Here is an 18,919-nt window from a genome sequence, read left to right as displayed (position 1 = left end):
ATAAAGGTTATGCAGGAGTCTTCTACAAATCTATGTTCCGGGGAAATTCTTACATATCAAAGAAGTTTGTCATCAGAAATCATTGTCTAAGGTAAATGCCACTTCTGTGCCGTCCCCCAAACACTTAATTATAAAATAAAGTTGAGCCCAGTCAGAGCAGAGATGTCTGCCTGGTGACCAGAAAGATTCTCGTACTTCTCTCATCCCTCCCTTGCCGACACCATCCATCCTTCAGGGACCCCTGGACTCTGGCTGGAGCCAATCTCCAACAAATACTATTTTCAACAGGTGTTCAAGGTCAACATCAACAGTGATAAATCATGTTAGAATTTACTCTGGATATAATGGGGAAAATGGTACTTTACTTCTGTGATCTTCCAAAATTCATAGCCCCAATTTAACTATGACAAAAACATCAAAGAAATTCCAGTATAGGAGGATCTCCAAAAATACTTGATAATTATTTTTCAATATTGTCAAGGTCATCAAAAACCAAGGAGGTCTGAGAAACTGTCACAACAAAGAAGAGCCTAAGGAGACAGGACAACAAAATGTAAACTGGCATTCTGCATGGAATCCTGGAACAGAAAATAGCCATTACATTAAAACTAAGGAAATCTAAGCAAAATCTAAACTACATAATCACTGATGAATTGATACAGAAGTTGTTTTTAATTTTCTGTTTTAAGCTTTTATTTAATTCCTGTTAGAAAACATACAGTGTAATATTAGTTTATTGTGTAAAATATAGTGTTTCAACATTTCTATACAACACCCAATACTCATCACGGCAAACGCCCTCCTTAATCCCCATCATGTATTTCACTCATCACTTTGTCCACATTCCTCTAGTCATCATCAGTTCATTATCTATAGTTAAGAGTCTGTTTCTTAGTTTGAGAAGAATGGGTATTAACTGTTCTTTAAATGTTTAGAAGAATTGGCCTGTAAAGCCATCTTGGTCCTGAACTTTTGTTTTCTAGAAGTTTTTTGATTACTGATTCAATTTTCTTGCTCATAATAAATCTGTCCAAAGTTTCCATTTCTTCCTGCTTCAGCTTTAAAACAATTTTTTTAAAAATATTTATTTATTTTTGAGAGAGATAGAGACAGCATGGGCAGGGGAAGGACAGAGTTTGAGAAGGAGACACAGACTCCGAGGCAGTCTCCCGGGTCTGAGCTGACCTGACAGAGTCCGACGCAGGGCTAGAACCCATAAACTATGAGATCATGACCTGAGCCAAAGTCAGATGCTTAATTGACTGAGCCACCCAGGAACCCCTTCGTGCTTCAGTTTTGGTAGTTTATATGAGTCTAAGAATTTATCCATTTCTTATAGGTTGTCCAATTTGTTACCATATAATTTTTCAATTTATTCTCTTACAATTGTTTGTATTTCTGTGGTGTTGATTGTTCTTTCTCCTCTGTCATTTGTTATTTTGTTTATTTGAGTCTCTTTTCTCCCTCTCTCTCTTTTTGATTAGTCTGACTAGAGATTAATCATTTCCTGAATTTTTTTTTTAAATGTTTTATTTATTTCTAGGAGAGAGAGAGAGAGAGACAGCGTGAGCAGGGGAGGGTCAGAGAGAGAGGGAGTCACAGACTGAAACAGGCTCCAGGCTCTGAGCTGGCAGTCAGCACAGAGCCCGACGCGGGGCTCAAACCCACGAACCGCGAGATCATGACCTAAGTGAAAGTCGGACGCTTAACCGACTAAGCCACCCAGGCGCCCCTCTTGAATATTTTTTTTAAAGACCCAGCTCCTGTTTCATTAATCTGTTCTATTGTTTTATTTAATTTCCATGTCATTAATTCTATAATAATCTTTATTATTCCCTTCCTTCTGCTGTCTTTGGTCTTTGCGGTTCTTTTTCTAACTCTTTTATGTGTAAGATTAAATAGTTTATTTGAGACTTTTCCAGCTTCTTGAAGTAAACCTGTATTGCTATATACTTTCCTGTAAGGGTCACCTTTCCTGCCTTCCAAAGGTTTTGGTCTGTTCTGTTTTCATTTTCCTATACTTCCATGTGAATTTTTATTTCCTGGTTGACCCATTTGTTGTTTTGTAGCATGTTATTTAACTTCAATGTATTTGTGGCCTTTCCAGATGCTTTTTTTGTGGTTGACTTCTATATTCACAGTATAGTGGTCAGAAGTGGTACATGGTGGGATGTCAGTCTTGTATTTGTTAAGGCCTCTTTTGTGGCCTAAGATGTGGTCTATTCTGGAGAATGTCCCATATGCATTTGAAAAGAATGTGTATTCTGCTTTTTCAAGATGGAGTGTTCTGAATATATCTGTTAAGTATATCTGGTCCAGTGTGTCATTCAAAGTCATTGTTTCCTTGTTGATTTTTCTGCTTAGATGATATGTCTATTGATATCAGTGGGGTGTTAAAGTCTCATACTATTATTGTATTAATATCAATGTGTTCCTTTATGTTTGTTATTGTTTTATATTTGGAGATGCTTCTATGCTAGGTGTATAAATATTTACAATTGTGGTATGTTTTTATTGTATTGCCCCTTTTATTATTATGTAGTGTCCTTCTTTGTCTCTTACTACTATCTTTGTTCTAAAGCCTACTTTGTCCTATGTATGTATTATAACTCTGGCTTTCCTTGGACATCCATCTGCATGATAAATGTCTCTCCATCCCCTCACTTTCAATCTGAAGGTTTATTTATGCCTAACAAGTCTCTTGCAGGCATCATATAGATGGGTCTCATTTTTTATTGATTCCAACACCCTATGTCTTTTGATTAGAGTGTTTAGTCCATTTTACATTCACAGTAATTATTGATAGGTATATTTATTGCAACCTTTTACTTGTTTTGTGGTTGTTTCTGGATATTTTCCCTGAGCCTCTTTTGTCTTTCCCCTCTTTCATGTTTTGCAGTTGATCTTTACTGACATATTCAGATTTCTTCCTTTTTTTCTCTTTGCATGCTTATTAGTGGTTTTTGATATTCGGTTACCATTAGGTTTGTATATAACTTCTTCTGCAAATAGTAGTTTATATTAAATTGATAGTCATTCAGGTTGAACACATTCTTTTCCCCCTCCTCTCTACATTTAGGTGTACGTTATATTTTATATCCTTTTCTTTGTGACTTTCTTGACTCATTTTTTGCAGAAATATTCATTTTTACTGCTTTTGTATTTCCTGCTTTATACTGTCACTTTTGGTCTCTCCTTTCCACTCAGAGAGTCCCCTTTAATATTTTTTTCAGAGCTGGTTTAGTTGTCACAAACTCTTTAGTTTTTGTTTGTCTAGGAAACTCTTTATTTCTCCTATTCTGAATGACAGCCTTGCTGGATAGCATATTCTTGCTGCAGATTTCTCCCATTCAGCAGTTTGAATATATCTTGCCTCTCTCTTCTGGCTTGCCATATTTCTGTTGAAAAATCCCCTGCTAGCTGGATGGGTTTTCCCTTGTAAGTGAAGGCATTCTTTTGTCTTGACAGTTTTAAGATTTTTTTCTTTACTGCTATATTTTGCAAATTTAATTATAATATGTCTTGATGTGGACCTATTTTTATTGATTTTGATGGGAGTTCTTTCTGCCTCCTGGATCTGGGTATCTGTCAGGGAATTAGGGAAGCTTTCAGCTATTACTTTTTCAAATAAATTTTCTGCACTCTTCTTCTTCTGGGAATCCTATAATATGAATATTAAGTTTTATAGAATCAATATGTTCCCTAATTCTACTCTCATTTTGCATAATTTTTCTATCTTTTGTCCAGCTTCATTACTTTCTATTACATTGCCTTCTAAGTCATTAATTTATTCCTCTGTTTCTTCTAGCCTACTGTTCATTGCATCAATAGTGTTCCTAATCTCGTGTATTGCATTCTTCATCTCCAATTGATTCTTTTTAAACTCTTTTATCTCTGTGGCAAGGGCCTTACTGATATCTTACATTCTTTTCTCAAGCTCAGTGAGTATCTTTATGATTGATGCCTTAAATTCTCCATCAAGCATGTAACTTATATCCATTTCATTAAGTTAGATCTCTGACCATGGCCTTCTTATTCTTTCATTTTGGATAAATGTAAGGTGACCCACAGTAACAGGGGATACTAAAATCTATAAAAAGCATCATAATTGTTATTACTTTGAAGGATTAAATAATATCTTCAAATACACAAAACAGTTGGCTAAGACCAATTCATTCAGATGCACACAGAACATAGTTAACCTTGAATATGTTTCTACCAATTCTATCTATGAAATAATTACTTTATCCTAATGTTAAGAACTATATAGGAAAATTATCAGTTTGTTTAGTTTTGTTACACTGTAATTCATGTTAAACTCTTATCTTAGTACATTATTTTCATTTAATCCCATTTTCATAGCACCATTTGCAAATATATTCCTTTGCTCTTTTGTACATTCTGCTGATGTAATTTACCAAATAAAAACTTAGTACCTACCTATTCTGTCTAACTCATATAGGTCAAACTCTCTGCTTCAGTCCACTAGCCAGCAAATGTATGTATCATTATGATTAAGGATTTGAGAAGACGCTATGACAGAAGATTTTTCCCTTTAATAGGAATTTGTTCTGTGTGAAATGGAGAATAACACTGGCCAAATATTTCATGAAATTCTGTAGATTCTGTATTAGACAGCCTGTCTTAGCTCTGTAATGAGCGCTCTGAAATATCCTCTTATTTCTCCTCACACAGGGAGTGATTAAGAGAAATTAATCAGAATAATTAGAAAACCTAAACACAAGGCAGGTCTATATGTGCTACATAGGTTCTCTAGATTTTATAGCAAAAGCACACAATTCCAAGGGAAGAGGAAGGAGAAGGGGGAAAAACACTTTTTCAAGAGACAAACAGTCAATGTCAAGAAGACACAGAGAGAGAGGGAGATACAGAATCTGATGCAGGCTCCAGGCTCTGAGCTAGCTGTCAGCACAGAGCCCATTGCAGGGCTCAAACCCACGAATTGTGAGATCATGACCTGACCTGAAGTCGGACGTTTGACCAACTGAGCCGCCCAGGTGCCCCTGCATCTTTTGTTTTATATAAATAGAACTGTTAAGTAAATTCTCTTCTATGACAGTTTTTTTTTCACTCAACATAATAAAGATGGGATTAATTTACATATGTATCATATATAAGTTTTTATTGCTGAGTTGTATTCTATTGTATGACCAGACTACAATTTTTTTAATCTATTTACCTGCTAACAGTCAGATTGTTGCTTGATTCTGGCTATTACAAATAAAGTTGCTAAGAACATTTCTGTACAAGTCTTTATATACACTGATAAATAGCTTTTATTTCTCTTGGAAAAATATCTAGGGGTGGAATGGCTATATGACATGGTAAAGGCAAAAACAAGCAAACGGTTTTCAAAGTGGAGGTGCCATTTTACATTTTCTTTCTTTTTGTGGGGGAGAGGGGTTGCTATTTATTTGTGATAAATATTTCACATATGTGATCCTCTCCAGTGAGCAGTTCTTTGAAACACTGCCCAAGGCCTTTTCCAGTCTGAGGATGGGGTCACCTGACTCATTCATCCTGCAAATGGACCCACAGATAGTGTTGGTTGTAAACTGGCCGTTGAACTTGTCTGTCACCATGTCAATCTTGATCATGTTCATCTGGATGGATGTGTTGTCCTTGGTGTAGGGTTGCTGAAAGAGCATTTACGGGGCAGGTACCCATCCAGGAATTCACAGGCAATATTCTGCATTTACAGGGCACACTTGCTGTCACGGCCACCAGTGTAGGTGTAGAAAGGCCATTTAACACTTTCACCAACAGTGTCTTTCAGTTCCTCCATATCCTGCCAACACTTGTCATGATCAGTTCTTTTTTCTTTCTTTCTTTTCCTTCCTTTCTTTTTTTAGCTAAGCCATTACCATAAGAGTGGAGTGACACCTTAATGTGGTTTTGCTTTGTGTTTCCTCACTGATCAATGATTTTGAACATATATGAAATATATATTTATTGGAAATCATATATATTTATTGAAATTATATATTTACTGGAAATCTATACCTTTTTAAAGTAGCTGCTTAAATATTTTCAGTGGTTTTTTTCTTACTGACTTTTGAGAGCTCTTTGTGGAGTATGTCCACAAGCCTTTTATCCAATACATGATTTGCAAAAATATTCTCCCAGTCTGTAGTAAGTGACTTTTTTTTCACAAGGTCCAATATATCAAATTCTCTTCTATGGAATATGCTTTTGTTGCAATCTCTAAGAAGTATTTGTCTAACTTAGTGGCACAAAGATTTTTTTCTTAAGATTTCTTCAGAAATTTTCATAACTTTAGGATTTCCATTTTTATGTGTGATCTGATTTGAATTAATTTTTTGCATATAACATAAAACATTTATCAAAGTATTTTAAATTGAGGGATATGGTAATTTCAGTAACATCTGTCAAAAAGATGATTCATTCTCTCCTGAGTATACTTGGCACATTTGCTAAAACCAGTTGTCAATATACATGTTAAGTCTAATCCTGCACTCTCTATTTTATTCTACAGATCTGCTCATTTACCTTAACACAAATTCCATACTTTTTGATAATTATAGCTTTATAATGAGTCTTAAAAGTAGGTTTTACTTATCATTTTTTCTCAGATTTTTGGTTAATCTAGTTCTTTGCATTTCTATTTGATTTTTATACTCATTTTCTTAGTTGTACAAGGGAAAAACCTGTTTGATCTTTGATTGGGAATGCATTATGCCCAGACTTTGAGAAATTTTTCATCTTAAATATACTGATACTTAACCCATAAACAAAGTATATTTCTCCTTTTATTGAGATCTTTAGTGGCTTTCAACAATGTCTTATAATTTTTAGTGTATGACTCTGACCATTATTGTAAAATTTATGCCTAATTACTGTGTACTTTTGATGGTATTACAAACTGCTTTTATTGCTTCAATTGCTGATTATTAGTTAAAAGCATATAGAAATATTACAAATTTTTGTCAGCTGTTTTCTAAAATCTTATTCACCTCAATAATTCTAGCACATTATTTTAGTTTCCATTACATTTTCTACATAGCCAATTATGTCAACAACTCATGTTAAACAGAGTTTTATGTCTTTGTTACCAATCTGGAGTCTTATTTTTCTTTGTGTTATTGCACTTGCTATTATCTACTACAGTGTTGAAGTAAAAGTAGTAAACGTGGATATCCTTGTCTTGTTCTTGTTAAAGGCCTTTTAACATTAAATATGATGTCAGCTATAGGTTTTACATAAATGCTCTTTATCAGGTTGAGAAAGTTTCTTTCAATTCTTCATTTGTTTACAGTTGTTCTCAGGAATGAATATTGAATTTTGTAAAATACCTTCTTTAATGAGAGAATCACAAGATTTGTCTTTTTATACCTTTTCATATGGAAAATTATACTGATCCTTCTTGAATGTTAAACCAACATACATTGAGTGATTTGTTCATAATAACAATAATAACAAAAATAATATAGTTTCTTCATTGATAAATATGATCTCCTCTTCATAACATTGGGAGTTAGACAGGGTTTTAGTGTTAGAGAAAATTTATAGTACCCAAAATGTCAATGTTCACTAACCTATGGTTTATTTTAGAAAAAAGATACAAGATAAGAACAGCATTAAGAATATGCTTCTTCACCAATGATTAGAACACTTACTCAAGTTTTCATTTTTCCTGCTTTATGAGAGTCATGATGGTCATTATGATCCTCCTGATATGATCAGAAGCCACCAAGGTGGTCTTATGACACAGAAGAACCAGGAGGCTTAAAATAGAGTCTCAACTGCAGCTTCTTATACCTTGCCAGGAATGTAGATGTATTTCTTGCTATGTAAGGAGTGCCATGGAAGAGTCCTCTGAGATTCTCAGAAGGTATAAATTGTCAATCAAACTGATGCTATTAATAATCACCACTTCCAAGCTTAAACAAACCATCCCCAAATTCATCACAGGGCTCTTTGTATTAACCGGTGTATTTCATAATTTAAGCAGGAGCCAGTGCTCTTGAGATACTTAAGAAAAGTCACTCAGGTCAATTCCAGGCCAACAGAATTAACTCCCTATAAGCCTCCCTACCCCTTGGAAAAATCCATAAATGTTTCTCTCTTGGTAATCGCCTTTTCTTTATTAGTCATCAAAAATAATGTGATTTATAATTATACATTCATTTGCTGAACTGAAAGGATATTCTTCTAATTTTTTGATCCTCTAACAGCAGAACTTGAAACAAGGAATTGAATTCAAATGTTTTGGAGAAGGATGAAGCCCAGAATGGAGATATAATAGAATAAAGTGAACAATTCAGGGAATAAAGAAAATTCTGTATCAGGATGTATTATACATTTCACATTCTTGAATAACAGATGCACAGTTCTAAGAGCAGCCCTTGATAATTATTTAAAAAGCCTGCTTGAATTGACTTCCTAGTAGATGAAAGGCTAAAGCATTTATCTATCAGAAGCTTTCTTCCACTGGCAGAGGATGGCCTCCGGAGGCTTCAACCAGCCCTGTATCCTGACCTTCTTATCAGCATGTGCTCAGAGGCCAAAATATGGTAGTATTGGAGAAGTCTTTAGGGAAGAAAAGTGGCGAGATACTAAATGTAAGAATTGGTCTCACCAGAACTGTCTACTACAACTTATATTAACTGAGGCTAATATCAGAGACGAGGTAAGGAGATGCACCACAGAATGCAAGAGATGTGCGTATATTTATTTGTTTATTGTCTTTTTAAATCTACTAGACAGCAAGTCACACATTCTGTGTGTGACTAAGAGCTGTGACTATTTTATATACAATGCTGTATGACTTCTAAGCTTAGAGCCTAGTGTGTAATCAACACTTCATATATATGTATCAGAAGGAAGGGAGAGAAGAAGAAAAGGAAAGAAGAAAAGTTGGCATAAATCCAGTTTCCATAGAAAGGTATACACGAGGAATAGAGGTTGGTTGCTGTGGCACTAGTAAGTACAAAGATTGCAGAGTTAGAAACTACAGTAGAATGAAAAAAATGCACAATAATCTCCATTAATATTCCCAAGTTTAAAAGTCATCCACTATAAAGTTTTGGTTCAGTCTACTCTGGATTCTAAATGATATCAATAACATTTAGCAGTCTATTTCAAAATGAAACTATCATTTGTATTTACTCTTCTAGCACTTTCTAGAGCTGATATCACTTGAAAAAAGATCAAAACAGTTTGCTCTTTCTTTTTATTTTTAGGATGCTTACTAAAATCCTTTCTGACAACTGTCAGATTTTCTACTGCTTTGTCAAGGAAAGTGATAGGTAGGTAGCCATATGGCCCTTGGGAATGTATATATCGAGTCAGAAATCAACTCTTTTATTGACTTAGAGTACACAACATAAACAGATGGTTCTATATTACCAAAGAAGTGGTTTCATATATGTATTCATTTGTGTGTGTGTGTGTTTACATACACTTCATGACTGATAGATTAATGACTGAAAGCTTCTTGAGAAAGATTGGAATCACTTGCAATGACCTGAATATAAAGAAGGTGTTATGTTTGCATTGGATCTGTTTTTGTTTGCCTAGGGGATAAATAGTACTATTTTTTTTCCCTTGCTTTCAGTAGTCTCATTGTATATTTTTAAGCTCACATTTAGAATTTTTTGACAATGGTTGTAATTAAATAACAAAAAGAAGAGCAAAGAAAGTATTACTTTTAGATGGTACTACTGTTCCTCAGGTGTCATTTTTATTTTCTTATAAATAAGAAAGGTAAATAATGACAATTTAATAATAACTGATAAAGGTTAGTAGGTATTAAAATTAAATTAGTCACAAATATCAGTCACTATAAAATCCAGAAGAATTGGATTTTACCAAACTACTGTTAATGTGGATTTTCCAGGTAGTTCTTATTTAAAGAAGAGAGTGTATTTTATATGTAACATTTCATAGTATATAAGACTCCAAATGAGAAACTGTATTAAAGATTACATTAAAGCTCCAGTTAAAAATATTTACATGTATGTTGCCAAACCTAAGTAATTCAGTGAAAATTGAATATTAGAACGCTCTTAAGTGAATTAATGAATGGATGGATGGATGGATAAATGTATGAATGAATAAAGAAGAATGAATATGTACCCAAGTACATAAATATTGTTTTGTTACTTTCAAATATCTAAAATAATTACCCTCCCTCCCAAAAGAGAGACATGATTGCCCCCACAAATCCTACCATTAAAAGTGGGTAAAATTCATTTTTTAATATTTTTATTTTGAAATAAATTTAAACTAAAAGAACAGTTGTAAAAATAGTATGCAGATATCTCTTATCTCTTTCACTCAATTTGCCCCAATTTTAACATCTTACATACCCATTATTGACACTAAGAAATTAGTTATTAGCTAAACTATATAATTGATTCATATTTGTCTGGTATTTTCACCAATATCTTTTTTTTTTTCATTCTGGCATCCAATTCAGTATTCACATTTCATTTATTATTGATTTTTTTTCATTTTCCAGCCTGTGACTGGAAGATGACAGGAAGATCTTGTCTTCCCTGTTTTCTTATCTTGGCAATTTTGAAAAATATTGATTTAGAATTTTTAGACTCCTTCAATTTGTGGAGGATTTTTTTTAGTGTCTAATATCAAGGGGAATATTATATTTATATGTATTAAAAAGGGAAAAAATAGCAACTCTTACAGTATCTGCCATATTTCCCCAGTATAATATTATCTTGTTTCCACTGTAATAAAAATATATTGAGGAATACATCTTTCAAATCTAGGAAAATATTGTTTCTCTTTAAACTCTCACCCACAAGGATTAGTATGGTCTGTGGATCTTGCCCGCAGTGATTACTAATGTGTATTTTTCTATTTCATTATTTTTATATTTACTAACTGGGATTTTCTGCAAAGAAGTATTGCCTTCCCCTCCATTTCATCCATTTGCTCAATCATTTATTTATATCAATGTGTATCCATGCATGTTTATGTTATTATTATATCAGTGTGTGTTCATGCATGTTTACTTTATTCTTTAGGTTATAATCCAACATTGTTATTTACTTTCTGCTTAAATTGTTCCAACTTTGGCCAATGGGAATGTTTTCAGTCCCTGGCAATCAACATTCTATTTGGTGTCTCCATTAACTTGACTTCTGTAGATATCTCATGTAAGTTGAATTATACCATATTTATTCTTTTGTGCCTGGTTTATTTCACTTAGCACAATGTCTTTAAGTTTCAACTGTGTTGTGGCATGTGTCAGAATTTTGCTCAGAAGGAGTCATTTTTCATGTTTTATGTGATTAATATTCTTATAACATTTTGTTTTCTTATGATACTGGAATATCACTTATTATAATAAGATAGCCTTATCTTTATATTAAATATGTGTTCTCTTAACCTCTTAATAGTATAAGATAGTTTGATACTAATATTTATAAAAACTGAAATTTATAATTTGCAAAGTGAGAGAACAATTTAAAAAGCATAGCTTGAAACTTTTGCTTCCATTAGAATACATAAGTATGCAGGGCAATGTCACTAAAAAAATGAAAACAACAAAGATAATTTACACATGGAAAAATTTTAAGCCCAACTTAGATCTTAGGCTCCAAAGTGACTTAATTACCTGAAATCCAAAATATGACAAACTCTTTCTGACAAAGACGTAACACATCACTGTTTCAACTTTGGCATCACAGTGGATGGAAAGGGAAATCACCATACATAGGAGAGAAGAAACAGATCAACATTTAACAATTTTTTTCAACTTTGAAGTACAGGGTTGAATTGCAGCTTAGACTCTTAGGAGTCCCTGACATGTGGTAAATCTGCATCCAATTGCTCTATTCCAAAGATCTTTGCAGAATGCTGATGAGGGAGATTAGAAATAAGGTATAAAAACTCACAAACTGGGAAAGACTGCTTCTGACACACAGGCATATCAGTCATTCTTTATTCTGAGGGTGGAATAGAGAAATAAAGAATAAAGCAAATCTCTCTTGTATGCTACATACTACAGTGAGTAAGAGACAGTAAGTGCCCACCCATACAGGAAAGACAGAATATCTAATATCGTGATGAAGTACTGATCCACTTTTGACAGTAGTTAACATGTTCTGTTTCTTTTGAGATCTCGTGGATGGAGTGCAATGCAAATATCTTCATCACAGTTAGCATGGCTCTAGAAAACCTCACTACTTTGGTACTGCTCTTTGCTAGGAAATTCTATCTGGATTGGCTCATAAAATTATACAGGGATATTCATTACAACTTCTCTCTTCTCATTGTGATCAGATTTGGATTTGGCTCAGTATACTAGTAAATCCCCTTTACATAGCGTCTCTGTAAAAAGAAAATTATCCATAAGCACAACACAAGTTGTACTTGTACTCAAGTGTACTGCATCAATGAACATTTTTATGCTGAGTACCTCAATTACATGGACATATGTAATTGCCCATATGCAGAGCATATGCATAATAGAAAGAGAGGGAGAAAAGAAATAAGGAAGCAGCACATGTGGGTTCATAAATATGGCATGGCCCTTTTGATGGATGATATGACCCCATCCAAAATGCCCGCCAAATGTTGAGTTATTCTACAAAGAAATTAATGTTAATTACAAGTATTTCTCATCCATATATTTCCATAGTTATTTTTACCACTCTCGTCTACCAAGTACAAGGTTTTCAAATTTTGGCCTTCACTCACACATTGTGTTTGTGCGAATTTGAGTGTATTTTGCACTCACATATTTGTCTAAATATGTTTTGATTGAGAAAGCAAAAGAAGGCAACTAAAACTCATGTGATTCTCAACACAGAGTAGAACAAAGGTGATGGCTAAAGAAGTTACCACCCGAGAAGTAGAAGAAGCCAAAAGAATAAAAGCACTGAAAGAATTATTACAAATCTTCAGGGGAGATTTGGATTTCTCTAGGCCATGAAATTGGTTGGGGGAGGCTCAAGGAGATTTTTTTTCTCAATCTCATGTGCAACTGGTCCTCTGGTGCCAGCTTAGTTCTTCTTCCCTGTACAATTTCCCTTTCTCTTGCTAATGAAGGTTAAGAATCCTATGCTATCTGTCAACCTAGCCACACTCCATCCACACAATATTCTTTTCTGTTATATATGTTGGTTTAAATGTAAGTATGTAATTTTGGGGGTATAAGAATATAACTCATTGTTAATGGATTTAGGCCAAGTTTGATCATAAAATACCCACAAAATAGAACTAAGTACAAGTGCAATATGTGAGTGAAGACCAAAATGTGAAGACCCTGTACTTGGCAGACTAGAGTAATAACAACTATGGAAATATATGGATGAGAAATGCTTGTAATTAAATGTCTAGATGATTAGGTTTCAAAAGCTATTTGTTTGACGTGGGATTGAGGCTTGAATACTTTAAGAAGAAAAAATATATATATAAGGGCTTGAGATCACTAAAGTTATGATTAAGGGGAAAATGCAGGAATAATATAGTTCTTAATAGTAATAATCTAAGCCAGGGCTGATCTGGACAGTAATATTGAATAGATGGTAACTTTCCTTTTCTTTACCTTTCATTGATGAATATTTTCCAGGTTGACATATATTTAGTGTGCATATCGCTTATGTATTGCAGAACAGATAAAAAGGATTGACAAGTTAACTTGAGAATTGATTTTTTTTATATTTTGCACTACAGCCAAAATATAATCATTTTACCATCTTAAATCAGCCTTTTGTTCTCTTACAGACACACCTCCACCAGGAGATCTTGGAAAATTTTAAAGTAAAATGATCAAATTATGAAAACATATTAAGTATAGCCTAACTCAGCAATCACCTTCTGTGGCTAAGAAACTATGACAATGGGAAATTAAAATGATATGCTAGTTAGTGGAAAAAAACCTGATAAGACCACAGTACACAGCTGGCCTATTCCTAGTGTATGTGGTCACTAATGCCACCCAAATAAACCCCACCAAAAATATGTTAATGCCTTCACATTTTATCCTGTTAAAAACTCAAAAATAGCTTTCAATACTATATGGATATCAAGTTTTCGATGAATGGAATTAAGTAGCAATCACTCAATGTCATTTGTAAACTGTTTACTGTCAGAGTACACCTGACATATTGTGAGAATTATATTTCTTCTTTCCATTTTTGAAAATTTTGGGCACATTTATCTAATTTAATATTATAATAGCTTATTTACCAATATCCAAGCATCAGTTCATTAATTATTGAGGGAAAAAGACTAAACTATTATTTTTTTCTGTACCTCTTACCAGGCACCTAGAAAAACCACCCTCAGAACATCTTCTCTGCAGGTTTTGAGTATGGAGTGATGCAATAGCGAATCTCCTTTTTATCTTTTATCTCCTTTTTCCCAACAAAACTCAAAACAAATAAACAGATACATATGAAATAACACAAAGAAAAAGAAATATCTGGTAGGCTCTGTGTGTGTGTGTGTGTGTGTGTGTGTGTGTGTGTATTTCTCCCTATTTTTACTTGCTATCTAGGTCTATTCAGACCAATAAATGGGGTAGGAAATGAGCTTCGGTCTCTAAAGATAAGAATTCTATAATAAATTACTGATTTAACGAGGCAGAGGACACAAAGCATGATCAAAAAAGAAGATCTGTACATTGACCCTTGTGATTACAGTGTAATTACAGTGATGTTTTGTTAGGAATACCTAATCTATCAACATGTCAACTTGCTGCACCAAAAGGCATATTATTAGTTTCTAATTCTTCCAGATATTTCAGAGCTACCCTGAAATTTGAAGTAACATGCCTTCACAAGCTAAGTAATACTGCCTACATTAGTGATAATAAATTTTCCTTGGAGATAAAATTCTAGTTTACAAAAAATAACAAAATGAAATTATGACCAACAATACAAATATGTATTGTTTTTTGAAAAATAAATTTATGCAAATATTAAGATCACAGTATGACCCTAAATCCTGTATATGTTATATGCTATAAATAAAAATGAGTATGGTATTCTTAAAAATCAATAATGATAATAAATGCAACAAAGGCAACAATAGTAATAAAAATAAATTATAAAATAATTCCACATTAACTCAACTTCAAAATAAAATCAAGAGAAAAGGAGTCTTATTTAGTTGTACCTGCATGAAAAACTTTATTGTATCATATATGCTCAATAAATGCTTATTAAATAAAATAAATCTGTTGTATATCTCTGTCACTAAGATTGATCTGAAATAATATGTTCCTTTAACAGAAAGTTCTAGGGACGCTTGGGTGGCTTTGTTGGTTAAGTAACCAACTTCAGCTCAGGTCATAATCTTGTGGTTCATGAGTTCAAGTCCCGCATTGGGCTCTGTGCTGGCAGCTGAGAGCCTGGAGCCTGCTTCGGATTCTGTGTCTTCCTCTCTCTCTGAACCTCTCCCACTCACATTCTGTCTCTCTCTCTCTAAAAAAATTAACATTAAAAAAATCATGAAAAGAAATTTCTATTACTAGAGAGAAGCTCATTTCATGTTTTGGTGTATGAAAAAGCAAAGCACATCTGGATTATATGCATATTTTAAAAAAACTAATCATCTTTATGATAATTTTGAAAGGACAAAGCATAAGCCAATAGGGCCTCCCACTGTTCAAATTGCTACAATTTGGCATTAACACTGAAAAATAATTATAACTTATTCAAATAAGCTGAGCATATAAAAAGTTGCAAGAACAAACTGATAATCAAAATAATGAAATTGATAATGAAAATAAACATAAAAATTACCAAAAATTGTTTAAATTAAAATTTGACAACATTAAGACAGAATTATATTATAATCATATGTATACACTATAATGCACAGGCATTTGGTTTCTATTATTAATTATACATATAGTATATAACATATAGTTGTATATATAGTATATATGCCATTTTTTGAAGCTAAGTAGAGAGATATATAAAGGATAAAAGATCCAACTTGTTGAGTGGAAAGGGGAGGATGGATCATAAACCTGAGTTCAGATTCATGGATTATAGCAAACTAATGAATTAGCTAAATGTACCAAGTTGGAAACAAAATATACAAAGTCACCTTCTTATATTCTGGGATAAAGAACCTTTTGCACACTCTGATGCTAAGGAGACATACTGCTATGAAAAGTAAACTGGAGCCAAACACCCTCTATATGACTCAGTAAATGTGGGAAGGAAGTAGACTGGAGCTCCAGGATGGTATGGGCTTGAGACATTTCAGTTCCACATTACAAACAGTAACCTTACAAAACATAGAATTTCCCTGGTTATTTATGTAAGAATAGTATCGGACCCTAAATGTAAAGTCATACGGAAGGCTCAAACAACACTTTATTTCCCACAATAGAAATAAATTGAAAATCGCTCTAGACTTGCCAACTCAGAATCATTAAGTCAGTATTCTACTTCTTGAACCTGGATATATACACATAAGTATTTTTATATGTCAGTAAGATTTAAATAACTATAAAAAAAGAAATAAATCAGTCTGCAATAACAGTAGCAGATACAACTTTAATCATATTTTTATATTTTTTTAGTGTTTTAGTACTTAAGAGAACTTGGATATATAATATTTATGAATTTTGAGAGATTTACTTATGTTTTAAATCAATGCTTGTTTAAAAATATTTAACTCGGGGCTCCTGGGTGGCTCAGTCGGTTGGGCGGCCGACTTCGGCTCAGGTCATGATCTCACGGTTCGTGGGTTCGAGCCCCGCGTCAGGTTCTGTGCTGGCAGCCAGCTTGGAGCCTGGAGCTTGTTTCAGATTCTGTGTCTCCCTCTCTTATCTGACCCTCCCCTGCTCATCCTGTCTCTCTCTCTCAGAAATAAACAAAAAACTTTAAAAAATTAAAAAAAATTTAACTCATGAATTTTAACCATAAAAGAGGTAGCTAAAGAAGAACAAAGTCCAATGCTTATAGAAAAAAAAGTGATAATAAAGATTAGAGTGAAAGTAAATGAAATAGAGACTAAAAAATTAATAGAAGAGATCAATTAAGCCAGGAGCAGGTTCTTTAAAAAAATAAAGAAAAACATAGACAAACCTTTAGCCAGACTCCACAAGAAAAAAAGGGAGGATTCAAATAAATAAATCAGAAATGGAGGAGAAATAACAATTGACGCCACAAAATACAAAGGGATCTAAGAGAATAGTTTAAAAAATATATGTCAACAAACTAGACAACCTAGAAAAAATGAATAAATTCCTAGAAACATATTATCTTATGAAACTAAATCAGGAAGACCCAAAAAAATTGAACAGACTAATTACTAGTAATAAAACTTGAATCAGTAATTAAAACAAAACAAAAACTCTCAACAAACAGAAGTCTTATATCAAATAGCTTCATGGATGAATTCTACCAAACATGTAAAAACAGTTAATACTTATTCTTCTCAAATTATTCCAAAAATGTAGAGGGAAAGGTCAGCTTCCAAATTCATTATACAAAGCCAACATTACCCAGATATCAAAACCAGATGAAGACATGAAAAAGAAGGAAGGAAGGAAGGAAGGAAGGAAGGAAGGAAGGAAGGAAGGAAGGAAGGAAGAAAGAAAGAAAGAAAGAAAGAAAGAAAGAAAACTACATGCCAATGTCTTTGATGAACATTGATGCAAAAAATCTCAACAAAATATTAGCAAACTAAATTCAACAATACTTTAAAAAATCATTCAGCATGATCAAGTGAGATTTACTCCAGGAATACAAGGGTGGTTCAATAAACACAACTCCATCAATGTGATACATCACATTAACAGAAGAAAGGATAAAAACCATATGACTATTTAAGTAGATACCAAAAACAAAAATTTGACAATAGTCAACGCCTGTCCATGATAAAATTCTCAACAAAGTACATTTAGAGGGAACATACGTCAACATAGAAAAGGCCATATATGAAAATCCACAGCTAAAATCATCCTTAATAGTGAAAAACTGAAACAAGACAAGGATGTCCACTCTCACCACTTCTATCCCACACAGTACTGGAAGTCCTATCCATGGCAATCAGACAACAAAAAGGAAGAAAAAGGCATTAAAATGGTAAGGAAGGAGTAAAACTCTCACTATTTGCAAATGACATGATAGTATATACAGAAAACCCTAAAGACTCTGTCAAAAATTATTAGAACTAATAAATGAATACAGTGAAGTTGCATGACATAAAAATTAATATGCTGAAATCTGTTATATTTCTACACACTGAAAACAAAGTAGCAGAAAAGGAAAGTAAAACAAAATTCATTTATAACTATACTTAAATAATAAAATACCTAGGAATAAATTTAACCAAGGTAAAAGAATTGTACTCTAAAACCTATAAAACATCGATGAAACAAATTAAAAGTAATACAAATAAATGGAAAAGTATTTTTGCTCATGGAGTAGAAAAGCAAATATTGTTAAAATGTCCATACCACCCAAGCAATCTGCAGATTCAATGCAATCCCTANTTAACTAATTTTTTTTTTTTTTTTTTTTTTTTTTTTTTTTGAGAGAGAGAAAGCACATGTGAGGCAGAGAGGAGAACCTTACCTGGGTGCATCTTAGTAGAGAGCCCAACACAGAGCTTGATCTCACAATCCTGGGATCGTGACTTGAGCTGAAATCAAGAATTGGACACTCAGTTGACTGAGACAAGCAGGTGCCCCTACTAACAGCTTTTTTAACAGAAGCAGAACAGATAATCCTAAAATTTGTATGGAACCACAAAAGATCCTGAAGAACCAAGTAATCTTGAGAAAGAGCAAAGCAGGAGATATCACAATTGAAGTTTTCAAAATATACTACAGAGATATAGTCACCAAAATAATATGGCATTGACACAAAAATAAGTACATGGATCAATAGAATAGGATAGAGAGCCCTGAAATAAACCCACAGTTTTATGGTCAATAATC

The 18,919-nt window shown here is 33.3% G+C and overlaps 1 pseudogene; it reads right to left on the bottom strand.

The window, feature by feature from the left end:
• Positions 1-530: 530 nt before the first annotated feature.
• Positions 531-5,716, bottom strand: LOC144233785 (small ribosomal subunit protein eS21 pseudogene; annotated as a pseudogene).
• Between the last annotated feature and the right edge of the window lie 13,203 nt (positions 5,717-18,919).

Source organism: Crocuta crocuta, unplaced genomic scaffold (assembly GCF_008692635.1).
Source record: "Crocuta crocuta isolate KB4526 unplaced genomic scaffold, BGI_CrCroc_1.0 scaffold165, whole genome shotgun sequence".
Taxonomy (NCBI): domain Eukaryota; kingdom Metazoa; phylum Chordata; class Mammalia; order Carnivora; family Hyaenidae; genus Crocuta; species Crocuta crocuta.
Note: the sequence above shows the minus strand (reverse complement) of the source record. Positions and strands in the feature narration are given on the sequence as shown.